Source organism: Ambystoma mexicanum, chromosome 9 (assembly GCF_040938575.1).
Source record: "Ambystoma mexicanum isolate Mex_15411 chromosome 9, UKY_AmexF1_1, whole genome shotgun sequence".
Classification (NCBI taxonomy): Eukaryota; Metazoa; Chordata; class Amphibia; order Caudata; family Ambystomatidae; genus Ambystoma; species Ambystoma mexicanum.
The window spans coordinates 396,247,845-396,268,673 of record NC_090931.1 but is presented as its reverse complement, the minus strand read 5'-3'; the positions used below and the strand labels follow the sequence as shown (position 1 = coordinate 396,268,673).

The 20,829-nt window shown below is 42.8% G+C and overlaps 1 protein-coding gene across 1 annotated transcript in view; it reads right to left on the bottom strand.

Moving 5' to 3' along the window:
• Positions 1–20,829, bottom strand: part of CALN1 (calneuron 1) — a 2,795,902-nt gene that overhangs the window by 1,719,012 nt on the left and 1,056,061 nt on the right. The window lies entirely within an intron of this gene.

The following is a 20,829-nucleotide window of genomic DNA, read 5'->3' as shown; positions in this document are numbered from 1 at the left end:
GAGACATTCGAATCGTGCAAGTGCAATAGCAAGAATGCCGAAGAGGGGGAGAGGAGGGGAGATGAAGGTAGGGGGGCAACAGGGAAGAAGAAAAACAAAATGTTCCTATTAGGTTTTTAGATAATTTGAAGTGTGCAAGTGCAGTAACAGAAAAGAGGTGTGGGGGGAGGAGGGGAAGTGAGCATGGGATGAACAGATAAGAGGACAAACAATATCATTCCTACCAGGCTGTGAGACAATTCGAAGCATGCAAGTGCAGTAACAGAAAGAGGGGGAGGGAGGAAGTAAGGGTGGAATGAACAGAGAAGGACAAGCAATATAATTCCTACTAGGTCATGAGACAATTCGGAGCGTGTAAGTGCAGTAACAGATATGATGGGAAAGGGGGAAGAGGAGGAGTGCAGGATGGGGATGAAGGGGAAAGCTCAGGAGGGATGTAGGAGAAGGTGGCAAAAGTGCAGGTGAACAGGTTCACTGGCACTCTGAGGAGAGGGTGCTTAAGGGAGTGCTAGAGGGCCTGCGGGAGGGAACAAGTGACAAGGAAAGACTTCAGAATCACCCAGATTCGACTATCCTAGAGAGAGGGAGAAAAGCCTAAATGTTCAAACATGCCACACATGCAAAAACACCCAGATTCGACTTTCCTAGCGAAAGGGAGACAAGCCTACATTTTCAAATGCACCACACATGCAAACACAACCAGATTTGACTTTCCGAGAGAGAGGGAGAAAAGCCCAACCGAATAACTAAGATAGAATATCTACATGACTGATATGGGTAAAATACAACTGTGGGCGGTGTGCAACATGCTGCAGGATTTGTTTATAGGAATAATAAGAGAATAGGGACAGTTAAATAGCGAGCAGTAATGGCTGTTTGCCCTGACCAGAACCTTTCTTACCTTGTCAGTCGCTGCTGGTTGAAGGCTGTGGTGCATGATCCACTGACAAATAAAGGCAAACACAGTCTGCGGCTGCAACTGTAGGAGCTATCCTCTGCCTCAGTGCCCTTCACTACAGGGGCTGCAATGGGTAGGGGCTGCCCTGGGGTCTGTACTAATGAGGAGGTTGGTGGAACAAAATGGGAGGATGAAGGGGAGGGAGAAGAACACACAAGAAAAGTAGGCAGAGAGGAGGAGAAACGGGCGCAGGAGCGTAAGAAAAAAAAATAAACAAGAGGAAACCTCAGCAAGGCAGAGCCTGAAAGATGGGAAATGAGGGGCACACAGAAAAAAGGGTCTCTGCTCACCTGCACTCCATGATATAAATGGAGTGCAGGTGAGCCTGCAGAGTCCAAAATTCTCAAGTAGAGAGATCAGTGGGGGTAGGGTAAAGGGATAAGGAGAGGGCGAAGAGCACACAATGAAAGCAGGCAGAGAGAAACGGGGAAACAGACACAGAAGCGCAAGAAAAAAGAAAAAGGAACAAGAGAAAACCTCAGCAAGGTAGAAGCTCAAAGGAGTAAAGGGGACACAGGGAGAAAGGGCTCTCTGCTCACCTGCACTCCAGGATGGAAAAGGAACCAAGGCCCACCCACATGGTTTGTTACTTTAAATTGTGCAGAACATGCATGTGATGACTTCCATGACTTTGTATGGACTGCAAAACAAAATAAGGCGGGAATAGATATTAAAAGGTGTTGCCCCAAAATCAGGAGAAAAAGAAAAACGTATGGTAGATTTGTTTGAATTTCTGCTGTTTGAAAATTTCGTACAGCTGAAAATTTCTATCAAATTCACCATAGGCTAACATTTTAGTGTACAAGGGCAGCAAGGGTTGCGGGGGTGTCCCCCACACCCATGTTCGCTACAATGGTACCAGGAATTAGAGAGGTGTCCCCCGCTTCATGTACATTAAGTTGTAAAAAAAAAGAGGACCCTGCTGTGCTGGTTCCCAACCACATAAGTGAAGGGAACCGGCATCGCAGAGAGATGGGGGAGTTGGCGGCACACAACAAGATGTGCAACCAACAGGTAAGTAGGGGGCGGGTGGGGTAGGGGAATGCGCCTGAAATCATGCATGATTTCACTGCAATGCACATTTCGAATTCAGCTTTTTTGAATTCGAAATTTTGCCATGAGGTGAAATGACATAGATCTTTATAAAGACACCAGGAGAACTCTGTTCTCGTGACCCTGTCAATGTATGAAGGTACTTTCACCATCACTTCATTGCCATGCTGCACTTCATCTGCAATAAAATAACCCTTCAACTCGGAGGAGTAGGATACTTCTTTTGGAGAAAAGAATATAAATCCAGAAGAGCACCACACATAAACAAGATTTTGTGGATAAAAGATGCTCCCAAATTTGGCCATGACAGTGATGCCACTGCTTTACTATTTATTATAAAATACATTACCGATGACATCCCTTCAGAAACCAAACATAGTCGCCTATGTACGCAAATCGTACGCTTCCAAAAACATAGGTGTGGCAAATACTGCCGATGTCGATATAAAAACAAAGGTAAAGACTATACCAAATGTCGCTTTGGCCTCCCTAGACCAGTTTGCACAAAAGGACAATGAAATATCTTGGTCTTTTCTGTTAGAAACAGTGTAAAAGGGAAATCCCTTAAACACACACACAACATTAAAAGGGACAAGAAATCCAAGTACATCAATGATTACAATCCGATCATTACCCTCTTGTGGATTGCAAATATCGCCATACAAAACACTGCAGAGAATTCCACTGCAGTTGCAAGATACGTCACAGCCTATCTTACCAAAGATGAGAAGATAGAGCTTAAAGACCTCTGGGATGACATATCATCTGACAAAACCATGCCACAAAAATTGTACAGCTTTGGTATAAAAATGCTCTCCCATAGAACATGCGGGTACTATGAAGCTGCAGACCATTTAGCAGGTACACCCTTATCTGAAAACATTGTCTGGCTAAACCTTGGTGCAGCTTCATCACGAAAAGGAGACTAAAATCCTACCAAGAGATAGAAACAAAAGCCACAAATGATTCCAAATGCCAGGATATTTAAAAGAACATTTTAGTTGACACATACTACCCAAACAGAAGTAATGCTTTGGAAAACATGTGCCTGTACATCATAGCCCAAAACTACTCCTACTAAAACAATGTCACGCCAGACGAGACAACTGGCAACTTGTGAAGGAAGCCTAGTAAAACTTACCAAACTCATCCTAATTAATCATATAAGTTACTATTTAAATCTCTGCAACATAAAGAACGTTATTACATTACCCTACTACAACTTTTCAAACCTTGGAAAAAAGAAGAATTATTAGGTGCTGTGAGGAATCTGAGGAGGTCCTCACTTCTTTCCCCAATATTTCCCCAGGTGGCCAGGGAAGGGCCATCGCTGTCAGATTCTGACCCTGGCGGTAGATATGCGAGGGAGCATCACCTGGGTGGAGAAGACTTGGGGAGTGGGGATGAGGCACCATTAGGTGAGGCAAAGTATACCCCAATTTTCCTCTCATAATGAGTCTGGCATTCCCCAGGCCTTTGTAGGCTATTACCAGTCCCTTCCCTATTTTTACTTTAAGTCATCTCCCAATAAACACCAGTCAAGTTCTAGGATGAGGAAGATACAAACCAGAGGCATACATCCTCTCTTTATTGACTCTCACACACACAGACACCAGTTATGTGCTGGGACGAGGAGGAGGCAAGCAAGAGCAATGCAGACTTTCCAAGTCGGCAATGAGCTGTAGAGGAGCAGGTAGACACTTTCTCACTAGTTCCCACCCCTCACCACCGTCATACTGGAATAGGTGGAGAAGAGCAGTAAATGGAACCCCCTGTATTGTTACCATACAGCATCGAGTGTATGAGAGAGGTTATGCGCTCAGACCGCCATACAGAATGTATCCCCACATTGAGCCAGTGGAAGGATGCCACGTGGAAGGATGTGAGCACTCACCTATGGACATCATGGAATGCTAAGGAAGATCTGATGAGTGCTGAGTGATGTCATGAAGAAGATATATGAACCTATGCTAAAATTATATGAAAATACTTAAAAGTAACAATGTAACTGAAACTCTAAGAGAAACAAATTCCCACAGCTAATACTCGTGAATACAAAGAAGATGAAGTTACATATTGATCAATAACAATAAATACGCAGTAACGCAAGGTAGAAAGGAAATGTATAGAAGCTTGGTTTAGAGGAATAAATAATGGGGCTAGGACGGCCATAATAGGAAAATGGAACGTTGGCTCGTGTCGAATTCAACCAAGCTACCTCAGAAACAAACCAAGTCTACAGAATCAGGAGACCTGGAAGAACATCTCCATGTGCAGAACTGATGATGAGTCAAGGTTGGCCCAGAATTAAGCATGCTATTTTAAATGAATAAGCACCAAGCACAAAAGGAGTTACATGCATACGCTCTGGATGTGGGAAATTTCTCATAGATTGAAAAAGAAGAAAACATCTACAAGGAGCCAACTGTTGGTTAATTAAAAGTGTGCAAAGTTCATATAAGATAGAGTGAGCAAGTCTCTAGAGGCCAAGAGGAGCAATACCACCCTGCATAATTAAATAAAATAGAATTAAATAAGAGGTTGAAATGGACACATTCACAGTCTGCTAACATATAACTCAGAAGTTAAAAACAAGGGCTATTCATTAAATCCTCAGACAAAGATAGTGGTGTGCTCACACTCCCTTGAATGTTCCAGGACAATGAACTGCCAACAAAGTCAACTACAAAAGGAAGACTTTTGCTTAAGGCCTGCCGATGAGAGATGATGAACTAATTAGGAAAATGGGGAGTAGTCTGATGGGATTCAAACACCTAAATTTTGTTTCGCGTACATGCTGCTAAAGAGTCGAACGTCCAAGGTTGGGATAGTATGCCAAACAATCAGTGGGTTTGAAGGACAACCTAACATACAATGTTGCATATCTCAATACACTGCTATTTTGTCTACTATAATCAGTTCTATATGCATTTAGAGGTAATTTAAGGCAAAGCCAATGATGCACTAATCCTTATATGTTTTATAAGTAGGTATGCTCCCTTAACCAATCACTCCCCTAGATAGGTTTTGTATTTTGCCACGTAGAATGACATCATAGATGACACATATTGGCATATAAGACCTCTCTGTAATCAAGCTACTGTGTGAGTGTGCACGCGTCAGTTCGATGCCTGTCAGTTCTCCCTGCTTTATTAAATGAGGATAAAGTAGTAATTTGCCATATTCCTTGAGTCTGTCCAATTATTTGGTCTGAGATCATTATTTATAATTCCATCTAGCACAAAAGATGCTTCAAGGTGCTAGAGCACATTTTGGTAGCAGTGCAAATGGTTACGGTCTAATCAACCTAGGCCAGATCCAGACCCCTGGACACTTGGCGGCTCCTGCCATTAGCCAGAAGACCGTGGAGCTACCTGTGGAGAATGGCACGCAGATTCACATGCAAGAAGATTTGTTTGGCAGGTCCCCCTTTAATGAAATTCCTGTCCAGTCGCCGGATGTGCACCAAGGTCATTAGGCAAACAGGTCAGTTGAGGGAGAGTGGATGCAGAGGGACTCGAGCAGAGCCATGGTTATAAGTAGAACAACAAAGGTGGCAAAAATAGGGGGAGGGATTGTGTTGTAAATAATAGGTATATAAAGTAACAGGAATTTCTGGGGGGATTAAAAAGAGAAGTAGATACCTTGATTCCTGGTTCCAATGGGACAGAGGGGTACCCACTAAAGTAAAGACTCTAAATAGGGGTGTGAAGGATTCCTGATGCAAAGCCCACAGAAGAGTGAATATCAAATTCCAAAATGGAGTGACACCGAGAAGGGATACATTTACTAAAATAGTGAAGAAAGGCATATACAGTAAAATAAAATAAAAATGGTCATGTGTGGAATTATAAAAATTACAATATACTTTTTATTTGTGTCTAGACTAATCAATATAAAATAATAGTTAAAAATTAAGGAGACTGGTGAACATTTAGACCACGAGATTAATGTCAATCAGGAAGGAAAAAAAATCAAGGGAAATTAATATATAAATAAAGAAGAGACTCTTAGAATACTAATAATACAAGAATGAGATAATAAAACTTGATAGAAAGTGCAAATGAAGGAGCAAACAGAATATCATTGCATAGATGTTTAAATAAAAAAGTAAGCAGTTAAAATATATTTTTGGGGGATTATAAAAAAGTGATTGATGGTGTCTGTCCCAATTGATTGGTGCTGTATATTTGATCAAATAAAGAATTGAATAAATGAACGGGTAAGTATTGTCGACAAAAACCAATCTGTCATCATGGGGGACACACCTCTTTTTCATTTCTGTAGGACATTGCCGAGATACACAGCAAAGATAAGGAAATAGCATTCGGATTCAGTCCGAGCCACGAATAATAAGACACAAATGCTGTGGTCTCTGAAGGGTTTGCTGTCAAAAATCATATTGCGGCATATGACAACATATTTGCATGCCACATATAACAGAAAAAAGTTACAGAAAAGGCTGGCCATTTTAGAGTTATGGAAAATGTACCAAAGTGAGAAAGAAGATCCAGCTGGGAGGGAGTGGGTACTCAATCAGCATGAAGGGGAGGATCAAACGCCTTCAGCTCCCCTTTCCCCTCCTGAAGATAAGAGCATAGATACGGAGGGGAAGGGATTTTACCCTTTAAAGGAATTAAAAGCAGTGGCAGGTATATTAATCTGAAATACGGACCCCCCCCCGCTTATAACAATGAGGACAAATACAGAACAGAGCAAAAGCAGAGAACGCTAAGATAAATCAACACACAAAGAAAGTAAACATCATGATGAGAGAAAGGAAAGACAAGACAGACAAATGGATATAGAGGGAGAAGCAGGGACATAGAAAGAAATAAAGGATAAAGCTAAGGGAATAACAATAGCACAGAATGATTGGATGGGAGGACAAATATTACTTAAGCTAGACGATAAGGGCATTAATGGGGTTTGAGAAAGAGAAGAGCAGGAAAAAAAGAAGAGAGAGCATACAAAGAAGAAAGGGATAAAGAATGCAAGCGAAGGGAAGAACAAAGAAGTTATGAGGAAATGAAAGGGAAGGTTAAAAGAAAAGAAATGAGAAGAGATAGAAGCCCAAAGAATGAAAGTACGTAGGTTGCAAAGAAGTTGAGAGGAAGATGAATTGAGGGAAATTAGGACAAGAAAAGAAGGAATAAACAGGGGATTAAAAGATGATGAAATAGAATGTTTATGTTTTAGGAGCATAGTGCCAATTGATGCATGAGAACAGTTTGACGGAAGAGAGAGGGTCACAACAGCCCCACAGGGAGCTGCAAGGAATGCCAAGATCAGCATGGACTGATGGGAAGGACAGAGAAGACACACAGCAAAGACTTGTGAATGCATACAGGCAAATGAGGGATAAAGATGGGTACAAAACCCAAGAGAACACTGTGGGATCCCTATTAAGGGGAACCAAAGGTAGATTAGATTATATAATAACAGACAAGTATGAAATGTTATTTTTAAACAGCTTAGATCTTGATGATGCAGAGAAAGACAACAGTCATATGAGTTTGGCCATAATGATGTTGGATGAAGAAAGGGAGGAGAATGAGAGGGCACGAAGAGAGAGCGCATGCAGATTTTCAAAAGAATCGAGCATAGACAAAGGGGTAAAATGGTCAGATTCAGAAGACCCTAAAGAGAGAACACCAGAACCAACACCATGTACTGAGCGACCACAAGCATGATTGTGCACTACAGGGAATGTATCCCTGCCATGTGTAAACAGATTAAGATTACTATCAGGAAAAGAGACAAATGGGCTAGGGTAGCTCTGCCTTGAAGATGAGGAGTGTATGCAAGTATGATTATGGACAGGGATTTTCACAATTCCCATTATTTGAGAAGAGGGGACCACAATATACACTGTAGCCATAAATGGATAAAGACAATTTAAGGTGTAAATTGCCAAGTTTGACTTCAGGTGCGGGAAAATGGATTTATGTGGTAGAGAGAATGACATCAGAATGACGCTAGCTATAGGTGACCTTAAAAGGTTCATTAGCAGCTATTCTAGGGCAAAGGGCTTATGACATTTGGAAGTGAGCAGGATACGCAGGTGTGACTGTGCAATACACGACACATAATGAAGAGTCTTTAATAATTGCTCAGCAAACATATGGCGGGCGCTCAGAGTGCAATACCCTAATACATCAGACATGGATGCAATTATGACCAGGAAAGTGGGGGAGGATGAAGACCCTGTTGCTTATATTCAAGATTCTCAAGATAGATGGCGACAGGAGACTCACGAACCGTGAGATAAAATTGTAGCATTTTTTATCACATTTTATGTCAGGGGTTGCCGAGCCAGTGAAACCAGCAATGGAAGAAACAGATGGGAATGTAAGCGAAACCATGGCCAGAAATACAATTGACAATCATACATCACTGACGATTAATGCAAGAGAACAATAAAATGAAAGCTGAGAATAGAAAGCAGAAGGAAGCGAAGTTAGTTCAGAAGAAATTGTTGCAGATAGCCATAGAGGGAGCAGTATTGATGAGTAATGAAGGAGGGATAATGCAGGATATGAGGCAGGACAGTGAAATAATGCAGGGCATCCCTACATACCAGCGTGGGTATAACTTTTTGCCAAGAGGAAAGGGGAATGGGTCTAGAGGAGTAGGACAAGGTTGATTTCAAAACCATCAGGGAAAAGGAGGATTTAATGGCAGACAGCCGCAACAATGAAGGAAAGGACATATAGCAGAGGAAACATGCAACAGAATTGGCAAGCTCCAAGGGGGGGGATGATTATTCTCCACAATATAATACAGATCACACGCAGGCTCAGATATATGCACCGCGAGACCAACAGATGCAGCCAACGCCGCTGCAAATGAAAGTACCACAAGGGCGATCACAGCAAGCACCCACGTAAGCACAACAGGCACAACCGCAGCAAGCACAGAAATAGCAGGCTATGGTACCACAATGGAATATGACCGAAGGAGCCCAACAAGCACCTGCACCCAAATTGGGAAGTGTGACTGTGATAGGAGGAAATCCTTTTCCAGGTACAGGGATGAATTTATACCCACAATTGGATAGCCCACAGAGCGACCTGATATATTCTGTACTATCAGTGATACCAGAACCCCAACAGGAACTGAGGGTCAGATAACAATAGGAGGCAAGAAATTTACATTTTTCATAGAAACTGGAGCTACTTTTTCTTGTGTCTGTGAGGGAAAATACCCAATGTCAGGTACTGCCATGAAAGATCAGGGATTCTCTGGGGCGATGAGTTTAGTTACTTTTACAGATGAATTGCCAATCTCTGTTAGAGAACACGACATGTCAATGCTATTATTATACTGTAAGCAGACGCCAGTTAACATATTAGAACATGACTTGATGACAAAGCTTAACATGATGATATCTTTTACTGATGAAGGAAGTGTGTCCTACTCAAGGTATACACTAAATGAATGTGGGAGTGTTTATATTAGCCATTACAAGCCAGAAGGCCTCACGAGGAGTTCCTTTAGATCCAGAGGTATGTTTGTATTGAGTGACTATCATACTATCATGGTTACCTAGATCGGTAGGTAAAATATTGAGAATACCTGATGAATTCTTGTTTAGACCAGAGATTCCCATGTACAATGAGGAAGTGCAGATTATCCCCTTAGAGTCAGAAACAGCAGCGGTCAGAGATGAAAGGGTGATGCTTCATGGGACAGACGATGAAGGAAGAGGATGGAGGACTGTGATGGCCCTCAGTGAAGGATATAGGCTGACACATTTGACAGATGAAGAACTTTTTAGAGATGATTATTCAGACAATGAACTAGTATTTTCTATAAATTTCACATATTGGATTAAAGTAGTGAATATAGAAATACTTCAGAGAATGGTGTTGGTAAAAAGGAGACTGTCATTCTTTCAGGAAGACTTAGAGAAAGAGTCAGAGAGTTTTATGGACCACAAGCCCATATGATGTGGGTCTATTAATAGGTATAAGTGCAGTTAAAATTAAACTAAAATCAGGAGCGAAGATTATCCCATGTCCACAGAAGCGTATGAAGGTATATTTGAGACCATGTCCGCTTTAATGAAGCAAGGCATATTGGTGCCATAAGATTAATCACGTAACACTGCTGTGTACCCTGTGAGGAAATCAAAGGGGGGGGTGTCGTGGAGATGTATACATGATGTTAGTCCCCTAAACAATATAGTCAAAGCTGAGTTTTCTTAAGTTCCAAATCCTGCGACAATACCGTGTAACATCCCATCTACAGCCAAATATTTCACAGTTATAGATTTAAAAAATGCATTCTTTTTGATTTACCTTCATGAAGAATCACAAGATATAATGGGCCTCATTACGACCCAGGCGGTAAGTTACCGCCTGGGCCGTGACTTTACCACCATGGCGTAAACTACGTTTACGCCATGGTGGTTGGCGGACTTACCGCCCCATTCCGACCTTGGCGGGGCGGTAAGTCCCCAATCCCCATTTACCCTTCCCCATTCCCATTTTTGCCCCATAGGGCATAATGGGAGTGGGGAAGGCGTTAATTACGCCACCGTAAATTACGGTGGCGTAATTAACTCCATGGTCCCTTAGCGCCATGGATTTTAACACCTGCTAAAAGCAGGTGTTAAAAGCACCATGGCGCTAGGGGACCTCGTAATTGGCGGTAAGGGGTCGGCGCAGCTAACGCTGGCGTAAACCCCTTACCGCCAGGGTCGTAATGAGGCCCAATGTCCTTTTCGTATAGAAATACGGGCCTGAAACACTCTCGTTTGGCCCTGGAGTACTGTGAGTCCGCTTCAATCTTTATATGTATATGTATTTATTGTAATTTAGTCAAATGACTTTTTACATTCACTAATAAATAACACTAAATGTTTTCATACATTATAATAAGAACATTAAACACTCTAAAATGTACTACAATTAGCTGAATGACATGCACAGGTAAATAGTGTTTAACAGATCAAATCAAATCAATCATCACATAGACATACTAACAAAATGTGCATAAATTAATACCCTATAATGGGGAGAATAAATAACATAAAATGCATGTGCACAGTTACACTAACAATACCAATTTAGCTGACATCACTTCTAACGGTGAATCAAACACAGGTGCCATTTGATATAAGTCTCTGCTGCAGAGGTCCTAAAATCAAAACAAATTCACTGAGATGGCTAGGTGCCTAACAACTACATTCCAGACCCGAAACAGTGCTAAATGGACCGGATGTCTGGGGGAATTTAGGCAGTATGTAGAAAACTCATTTGATTGTATGGAGTCGCAATCGTGGGCCATATTCTCATATACACCATTCTCAGAGTAGGACACTCAGTAAATAATTGTTTAGACGTTTCCATAGATTTATTACACATGCATATGCAGCACACTCGGTCCACTGAGAGATTAATTTGAGCCCACAAAACTGATAATATGTGCAACTGGTTAATACACAAACATAACACCAATCTACACAGATGTGGCCTAGGGTTCAATGTGATGTACAGTTGTCTTTTTTTGTACCTGTTGGAAACCCCAGCTGTGCATTTTAGGCTTTTTAATGTGGAGATGTGTTCATAGTTTTGATTTCAGTCAGCAAGCTCAAATTTGGTTTTAAATGAAGCTTTCAGGGACAGATATACCCCTCTCCTATCCCAACTTGGGTAGCAATTAGTGGTTAAGAAGGTGTTCATTACCAAGTTATCGTATGAATCACTCTTGACCTGCTTACTTCACCCAAAGTTGGCACCCAAGATTTGCAGGATCGGACAGAGTGGCAAAATCTTAGCTTTAAGGTATAACTCAACTCGTTTCCTTTCCACCTGGGCAGCTAATGATATTCGACCCAACTCCAAACATGTGGTTTATACAGGGACTTAGGGTCTAAGCTTCAAAAGCTTCCTACAAAACGCACCCTCTATCTTATTTAACCAACTTAGATCTTTCATTCTTAGTGCCTTGTGGCCTTATAGAATTACTGGGCAGAAACATTGTTTATAGAGTGTTAGTACTCCTTCCAGGGAATAATCTGCCATCTGGTATGCAAAACGACTGAAATAGTGAGTCAACAGTGCAGCCTTCCTCTTTTTGGTGGAGACAATATGGGGATAGCTGTTGTCCACGCTCATCACCAGCCCAAGATAGGGATAATGTTCTTCAACATATTCAATATCCCCCAGGCTGCTAGCCACTTTCACTTTATTAATGTTCTTTCCCGCCACAAGCAATATTTTGGACTTGGCAATGTTCACCACTAGATCATTCTCCCTGGCATACACTGCCAATTCCTCCAACATGGCTCGACATCTAGAGAGGGCATGATCGAAGATTACAAGATTACAAGATCGTTGGCATATAATATACCCGCGATCTTAGTCCCGCCTATCCCAGGTGGGCAATTAGAGCTTTGCAGCATTTTTTTCAGCAAATCAGACACATACAGGTTAAACAGCAGAGGAGCCAAGACGCACCCTTGACTTACCTCCCTGCTGAGTACCACTGGCGCATTAACTTCCCCAATATTATCGAGGTGCACTCTTGCACTCATGTCATCATGCATATTCCTGATCAACGTCAACAGCCAACCCGGACAACCCAGTAACCTTCACTTTATCTAAAGTTTATCCCTGTTTACTGAGTTGATGGCTGACGGGAAGTTAATAAACACCACATAGAGCTCCGGGGAATCTCTCCGGGAAGCCTCATGAATCAGCCGGTCATGCATGCAGATGTTATGTACAGTGGAGGAGACTGGCCTAAAAGCAGTTTGTAGGGCATGCAAGATGTTTGTCGATTTGACCCAATCCTGAAGGAAGTTCCTTCAATACCAGGCCCGAAGACAGCTTGACCGCCACGCCCACCATGGACAACAGTCTGTAATTTTCTGGCTTGCTCCTGTCTCCCTTCTTATAGAGGAACAAACACAGACTGACTCCAAGTGGTCGGAATTGTTTGTTCGCCACACACTCCATCAAACAGCACTTTCAAATAGGGGCCCACGCAGCTGGGTCCCTTTTAAGGACTATGTTTACTAACCCATTGGGCCCTGGCACCCTAGATGTTTTAAGAGCTTTAATGGCAACCAACAAGGAATTAACTGATATATCAATCAGACAATGCTCACTTGACACTAGATCACCAGAAGTTGGGCTACATGGGTCAGGCCTTTGATTTCCACTGATGTATTTCAACCAAGTTAGCTCACTAATGGGGTTTAAAATACGCTGCTCTCTAGGTCCTGTGGCCACAGTTAAGAGCTGCCAAATGTTTCTTTGTTTACAACTATTCAGGGCGCCTATCAATTGCTGCCATTGCGTGTTTAGAACAGAGTTTTTCTAGTCTCGTACACGCCTACAGTAGCTGTTTTAAATCACACTTGTGTAATGCTGAAATTCGAAGCCAGTTAAAGCCCCCTTTCTCAACTCGTGCAGTTCTCTGCACATAACATGCTTGCCATTTCAAATTTGGGCATCAAACAGGTTACTGTGCACCTTGCCTATGACCGTACAGTGAGTTGAGTTAGAGGACGCTATCTCCCTCATGGATGTACTTATCCAACCTTCCATTTCATCCACACTTAATGAGGAATGTATCTGCCAACTGGCCCTCCCAAGGTGTTTACCCAAAGCAAGGCCTTCTCAATATTCACACAGGCCCACAAAATACAATTCCCAGAATGACTTGGCACAATGCCCTTAATTGTACATCTCCTGACATCTTGGATGGGTTAAGAGAGAATTAAACTCATTGGGGAGCGGTAACTGTTGTCATTGGTAGATATGTCAAGGGATTGCACATGCTCAAATATGTCATTACTCCCAAAGGGATAGTCCAAAATTGCCCATTTATGCCCACTTCTCCATGTCCCCTTTCCTGGGACATCTCCTCTTACTCTTCTGTTCAACACTACCATTTCCCATTCTCTGAGGGATTACACCCATTTCCCCTCTGTTGCAACAGACAAGACTTTGGGCAAACATTAACAAATGGGACACAGGGCTCATTATCGTAGCACCGGGCATTAAAGTCTCCACCTTTTAGTATCAACTAATTTCCACCATTACTTCCCCAAACCACACATATGTCATCAATAAAGTCACAAATGTAATCCGTATAATCACCTTCTGATTTATCAGAAGTAAGCCCTTTCTTTCACGTTGGGGACTTAATTTAGCTTTGACAGCCATAACTTTATCTTCAGTGGAGTTTGTACTGAGCATTTGTGAACCCACACAGTGCTGTAAGCCAATTATTAGACCCCCCCGACGATCTCCCCAAGACACCTTTCATAGCCATTACTTGGTGCAACACAAAACCTTCCAAAAACACTTTGTCCGACAGCGAAGTCTCTTGGCACATGAACATGTCATGATCCATTAAAATAGGTAAGGATCCCTCCTTACTAAACAGGGATCTAAAGCCTCTAGAGTTCCAGCACAGCAACTTTAACCCTCATTTAGCAGCTGGACATGGGTTTTTGAGGATACTCTTCAGCCATACCCAACCCACCCATGTGCATTACCCACAGGTGCAGGGAGCGAAGTTGTCTCACAGTCTCTTGGGGCCAGGCCCAGGATCTCCTCTTTGTTACACTTCTCACAGCAGCAGGGTGGCATTTCTTCAAGCACCACTGCATCTTATTAATTGCTGAGTGATGCAAATGTCAATTTGTGAGAGCGTATCATTGCCGAGGTATCCGCAAGGCAACAGTAGAGTCTAGTTAATTGCCTTCCTTTCACCTTTACTTGTAAGATTAAATCAAAGTCTGTGCAATTAAGGATTCTCAAGGAGGGTATTTTTGCCAGCAACTTCAAGACTGCCACCAAATTAAATGTTTAAAATCACAGCTGTTTTTTAACAAAGCAATATTCAATATGAACAGGTCCAATGTGACCAATTCCTGCGCAGGAGGAGGCAAAGTGTCACCCTTGCCACACAAGTCAACAGAGGGTACCACAGTCGGGGAGGCATCCGTTAGAATCTGCGTAACTGAGCCAAGCTGATGGCTACAGGGGACTAACAAAGGGGCGGGGGACCTCCGTTGGAAAGGTTATCAGTATCTACCACAGGTGCTACTGTGGCCTCTTTCACAGACCAGCTTGTCAGTGTCCCCACACGTTTGCTTTGCCTGCGTTGCGTCGCGGCTCCCTTTTCCTTTGTTTTTTTAATTTTGTTTTTAATTTGTTAGCGCATCCCATAATTGTGGAGTTCAGTTGGCTTTCGCAGATTTTAAGGTCAGGTTGCATGGTGGCAACAGTAAAGACAGACACAAGTGATCACAGTTCAAGGGTGTATATTAAATAGTAAATGCAGGGTGGAAAATGCCTAACCTAAATCTTAGAAGGGAGTAAGCGTCGACCATCAAATGAAAAATAAGGAGGTCCTTGTGGCGTCTTGTCAAAGTAAAAAGGCTTATACTAAAAAAAATCGTTTGCCAAATTCTTACAACTAATTACAGAAAGAGTGTGGGATAGGGTGTTCAATAAAGAAAGAAGTGCTCACAAATAATAAGTCAGGATGTGATTGCCAGTGGTCTACGTTCCCCACGTTTTGAGCATCGGGCAAAGTGGATGTCCTCAGCACAGCACACACTCGAGCTTTCTCAGCATGACAGTTCCGTACCAGCTATCAGGTTCTTCGATGATTAAGTCTCTTTGCAATAAAAAGTCTATTGCCTTCGAGGGTCTGAAGTATTTAACAGCAAACAAACAAAGAGTTCCTTTTCCAAATTGATTTCGGGTGATGACTTTTCACCCCTAGACCTCCCTTAGTCAGGCTTGTACCCAAATGACAAGGGGGACAATTGACTCCTCACACGCGTAGAGTGCGTGCTGGGGACTCAAGTTTCCCAACTATGGCAGCCTCTCTCTGGAATAACCTTCCAAATGAGATCAGATCAATTGAATCCCATGCTGCCTTCCGCTAGGCACTAAAAACTAGGCTCTTTGTCTAGGGGGCTTCCCTTTGTATGATCTCTGTCATATGCTCCTGCATTGAATGATACACTGTATAATACTGATATGTAACTGTACCATCTAAAACCAACGTTATTTACTTTTTGGGCCGCTTTTTGTAACCCTCAAGCGAGCCTTCTTAAGTATCCTTGACAGAGCCTCTATGTCCGTGGGCTGCAGCGCGCTCTACAAATGCAAAATAAAATAAAATAAAATAAAATACAATAAATTTCCCCATGTCTTACAGTACTTCTTGCTTTCACAAATCTTAATGTCTTTTCAAACAATACACTGTGGACATCCCTCCTGTGAACACACTGTTCATGGGACTTCAGGCTTCTCCCCTTTTTGTTAGCATCCCTCGACCGGGTTCAGTTTTGCCAACCTTTGTAACACTTTGCTCATGCACTAATTTCACCAAGCAGGATTAATTTCCCTTTGTTTCAAAATAATATGTCAGTCAAAGACTTCCAACGGTGCAGAGGATTTTACAAGACACGTGTATGACCACTTTGACTTCTTTTTGCCTTTTGCCCAGGCCTTCTGGTTATGGTAGTCTCTACCATCGGGTAATCGCCCAGAGTTTTCTGCGTGAGCACACACGTGGTGCCGGACTGCTCTGTTGCTGGCTTTCCCCTTTTTTCATCTATAGCTTTCTAAGCCTTTCAAAGTTCCAAAGCTGTTGGCTACTTTTCATTCAACACAGTTTTGTCTCTTAGCAACTCCCTCCTCGACTCACTGGCTGTGATGAACCGCTAGCTTTCTTCTCCTTCAAGTCAAGGTTGGTACCACAGAGACCAGCGTCATCCCCACCTTGGTAATCAGCGGAGTAGGGTCTTGTGTACCATAGACATCTGCTGCAACACATGCTGATGATTGTTTGCAGTCTTATGATTGCTTCTGTGGAGGATTCATGGGCTTTGGTCGTAAAGGGCAAGGTAACTTCTCTTCTTGTCACCCCCTCGGTATGCGCCGTCTTTCTCCTCATCTTGAACTGCCATGCTGAGTTAACTCTCACGTTGTGCGGTTTGCCTTTGCTCGTCCTGTGCTCGTGTGCTCCACCTTTTATCCCAATGGGGAAGGGAACGGCCGTCAGGTGTTTGTGATTCTGGTCTATTGCCTGACTTTGCCTGACCTTTGTATTGGGACATATCAGGTAAATGGCTCTGTTGTTAGTCCATCATCTTTCGTGTTGTGCGAAAGTGTACATGTCAGAAAAGAGGAAGGGCAGTGTTTTGAAATACCCTACGTGGTAGGATGGGGAAAAGGTGTTGAAAGAAGGGGTATACCGGATCTCACCCATCAGTCTCCCATGCCCACTCCCCACGGACCCCCCATCCAGGTGATCCTCCCTCACTGGTCCACCCCCAGGAACTGAATCCAATAGCGATGGCCATGTCCTGGCCAACTGGATGACAGATCCCCAGGGACTAGCTAGGGAGACACCTTCAGGTTTCTCACATACATCATTGAAGCATTATTTACACTAACCTTTGCAGCATGTTTAGATTTAAGTAGTTCCTTGCAGGTTTTATACCTCAGGGAGACGCCTCTTCAACGCTGCTTGCTGTGGTTGGGCCAGGGCAAGGTTCAATATCAACTATAATCACTGGCACCTGTGCCACTTCCACAGCCTCTGCATCATGGCTGTACTCAGCCTCCAAATTCTTTTGGAAGTTAGGTTTAATACTCAGCTTCAGCAGGTTGAAGTGTCTCACAGGCATTGAACCATTGCACTCTGATGTTGCAGGTCGTCATGCATGCACCCAAAAAGCTTGAGTAGTATTTTTACCGCAAAGTGCATAACACCATAATTAATATTACCTACAGAGCTCCTTGAGCTTGAGTTTGCAATAGACACACGTCCAGTTACATTGAGGTAATCTGACAGTAGATCTGTCACTGTTGCCAGGAATAAGTCCGGTGTTAAAGACATCCGTGGTGGCTCCACCCCCTGGATGTCAAGCTGGGGTGTAGCTTGCCAAGAAGTAGACAAACTCTCCTCCGCTCTTTGTGGCATAGTGTGTTGGGCTTAAGGATTATGCACAGACACTTGTACCGAGTAGCAAACTATCAGCAGCTAATCATTATTATCAATCCCAGATAATGACTGATTGACACCCCCAGATGAAGCATTTAGTAAATCATTTTTTGCACTCCTTGCGGCCTCTCAATATGCTGCGTGTTATATGTTCCAAAGTACATTGTGAGTAAAACCTGTACAAGGTTTCCAGCCCTGCCTGCAACCTCTGTAGAATGTACAATTGCAGTCTCCAAGAACTCTGTGCAAGTCATTGCTCACTTTCTTATATGGCTTGTCCTTTCGAAGGGTGTATGCTTTTGAACACATGGCAGTCTTACCAGGCATATTAGGATGATGTTAAAATGATATGTCAGCATGCGTCTAGTGCTGCTTTTGTTGCTGCAGTGATCTAATTAACTTAGATTATAAATCACAGACTAACATTAAACAAGCGTTAGCTTGACACGTACCTCTGCATTATGCTGGTAGTTACACAGGCAGCATCCCTCAGCTGTCCCTCAGCAGACCACAGAAGACCACCTCTGCTCCACCTCTCTGCTCTGCATTCAGGGAATTATGGGGTTTTAAATGAAAGCAAAGCAGCTCCACAGTCTTAGCCACTCCTCCTACGAATGGACACTGAAAAGGTATTCACACAGCTCACAGAAGCAGACCACCTCTGCTCCACCTCTCCGCTCTACGTTCAGTGGAATAATGGGGTTTGTAAAGTTGGCAAAGCTGCTCCACAGTCTTAGCCATTCCTCCTTTGAATGGACACTGAAAAGGTATTCATACAACTCACAGCAGCAGACCACCTCTGCTCCACCTCTCCGCTCCGCATTCAGCGGAATGTTTTTTTTTAAGTTAGCAAAGCAGCTTCATAGTCTTAGCTGCTCCTTCTTCAAATGGACACTGAAAAGGTTTTCACACAGCTCACAGCAGCAGACCACCTCTGCTCCACCTCTCCGCTCTGTATCAGAGTCCTCCAGATGGACTCGGGTAACGTCCAACACAAAAGTGGAATAATTCAGTATGTGGATGACATTTTGGTATGAAGTGAGACAGAAGAAAGATGCAGAGAACACTCAGTTAAATACGTGACTATACTCTCAGAGAAAGGATATAAGGTAGACAAGGAGAAGTTACAACATTGTCAGAAAGAGGACTTGTACATAGGACAATTAATCTGATCACGAAGGGAGAAAAGTGACGCCTGAAAGAGCAGAACCAATCATGAAAAATGTAGCACCTAAAACATTGAGGGAAATTCAACAGTTTCTAGACTTCTGTAATTATTGCAGGGCCTGGGTTTTCAATTACAGTACACATTTTCAACCACTTTGAAAAGGACTTAAAGAAGCACAGGTGGACAAGAGCACAATAACATGGACGGATGAAATGACTGAAGGATTTGAAGAATTAAAGAACGCAATCAGTACAGCCCCAGAATTTATTCTCCCATTCAAATGGAGAAGTCATGACACCAGTCCTCACACAGAAAACAATGTTAGGACATGGACACAAACCATTGGCATATTATAGTGGAATTTTAGATCCAGTTAATAATAATAATAATAATAAGTTATGAAGGGACACTATCCCTGTGAGCAATCTTTAGCTGCTGCTATATTGCAATTGAAAATGATTTAACCATAAAAATGGGGTGCCCAATAGCGTTATTTGTGGAGCATGCATTATTTGTGATTTTAGAGAAGCCCAAAAGTACATTGACCACACAAAGAGCATCAGGGTATGAGGTGATTGTTTCCAACCCTGCGATAAAAATTGTTAGATGTAAGACAGTAAATCCAGCAAAGTTTATAGCAGAACTAATAGGAGAGGATGATTATATAGATGATTCTACAACATACACTGGGAATCATAAGGCAATCCCCCATGTTAGAGAACATTCCCTCGGAAGGGGGGAAGTTGTTTTTATTGATGGCACATCAAGAATTGATCAGAAAACTGAAGAGAGGCATATGGGGTCAGCAGTAATAAAGCTGAATCGAGAAGGTCAATTTCAGGAAGTGCGAGATTGTCCTCGAATTATTCAGCACAGGCTGCAGAATTAGTGGCGCTCATCGAAGCACAGTGGAGTCTTGAGGCTGAGGAGGCAACAGTGTACTCTGACTCCGCCTATGTGACATCAACTGTACACGCAGGTTTATCACGCTGGAAAAGGAGGGGCTGCCTCCATGCAGACAGCACTCCAGTGGAACATGCAGCCTTATTGGATAGTGTTTCCCATTGACCTTAGCAGTCGTAAATGCTCAGCGCATTCCCACAGAAATGAAGTAGCAGATGTAGAGGCCAAAAAATCAGCCTTTAACCCACCCCTATCTAGTTTGTTAATAAAATATGTTAAACACATGACAGGACGATGCTTGTTTGTAAAAGAGGGCTTTAACATGCTGTCTATTGTACAGTTAATTGAGATACAAGGTCGAGCCCCACAAGAAGAACAGGATTTATGGAGAAAGCAGGGCTGTCTTTGTCCCCCACTGAAGCAATCTGGAGACAGGATAGCACTGGCAGCACAAACGACTCGAGAGAGCCTTGCTGCTACAATTGTAGAGTAATAGTTCTCTCCCAATCTATTAGAGGATGGTGCACAGTTAATTGTAAATTGCATTGTGTGTCAAGAATGTACTGCAGAGCACACTTTGTGAACAGTAAGAGGAGCCATTCCAAGACCCAATGGCCCATTTCAACATCTACATATAGGTTATGTGGCTATGCTGCAGACATTCAATGGCTACAGATGTATGCTAGTCATGCTATGTCAGATTTCTAGATGGATCGTGTCACGTTCATGCACGCACCCTGAAGCCATGTGTCACATC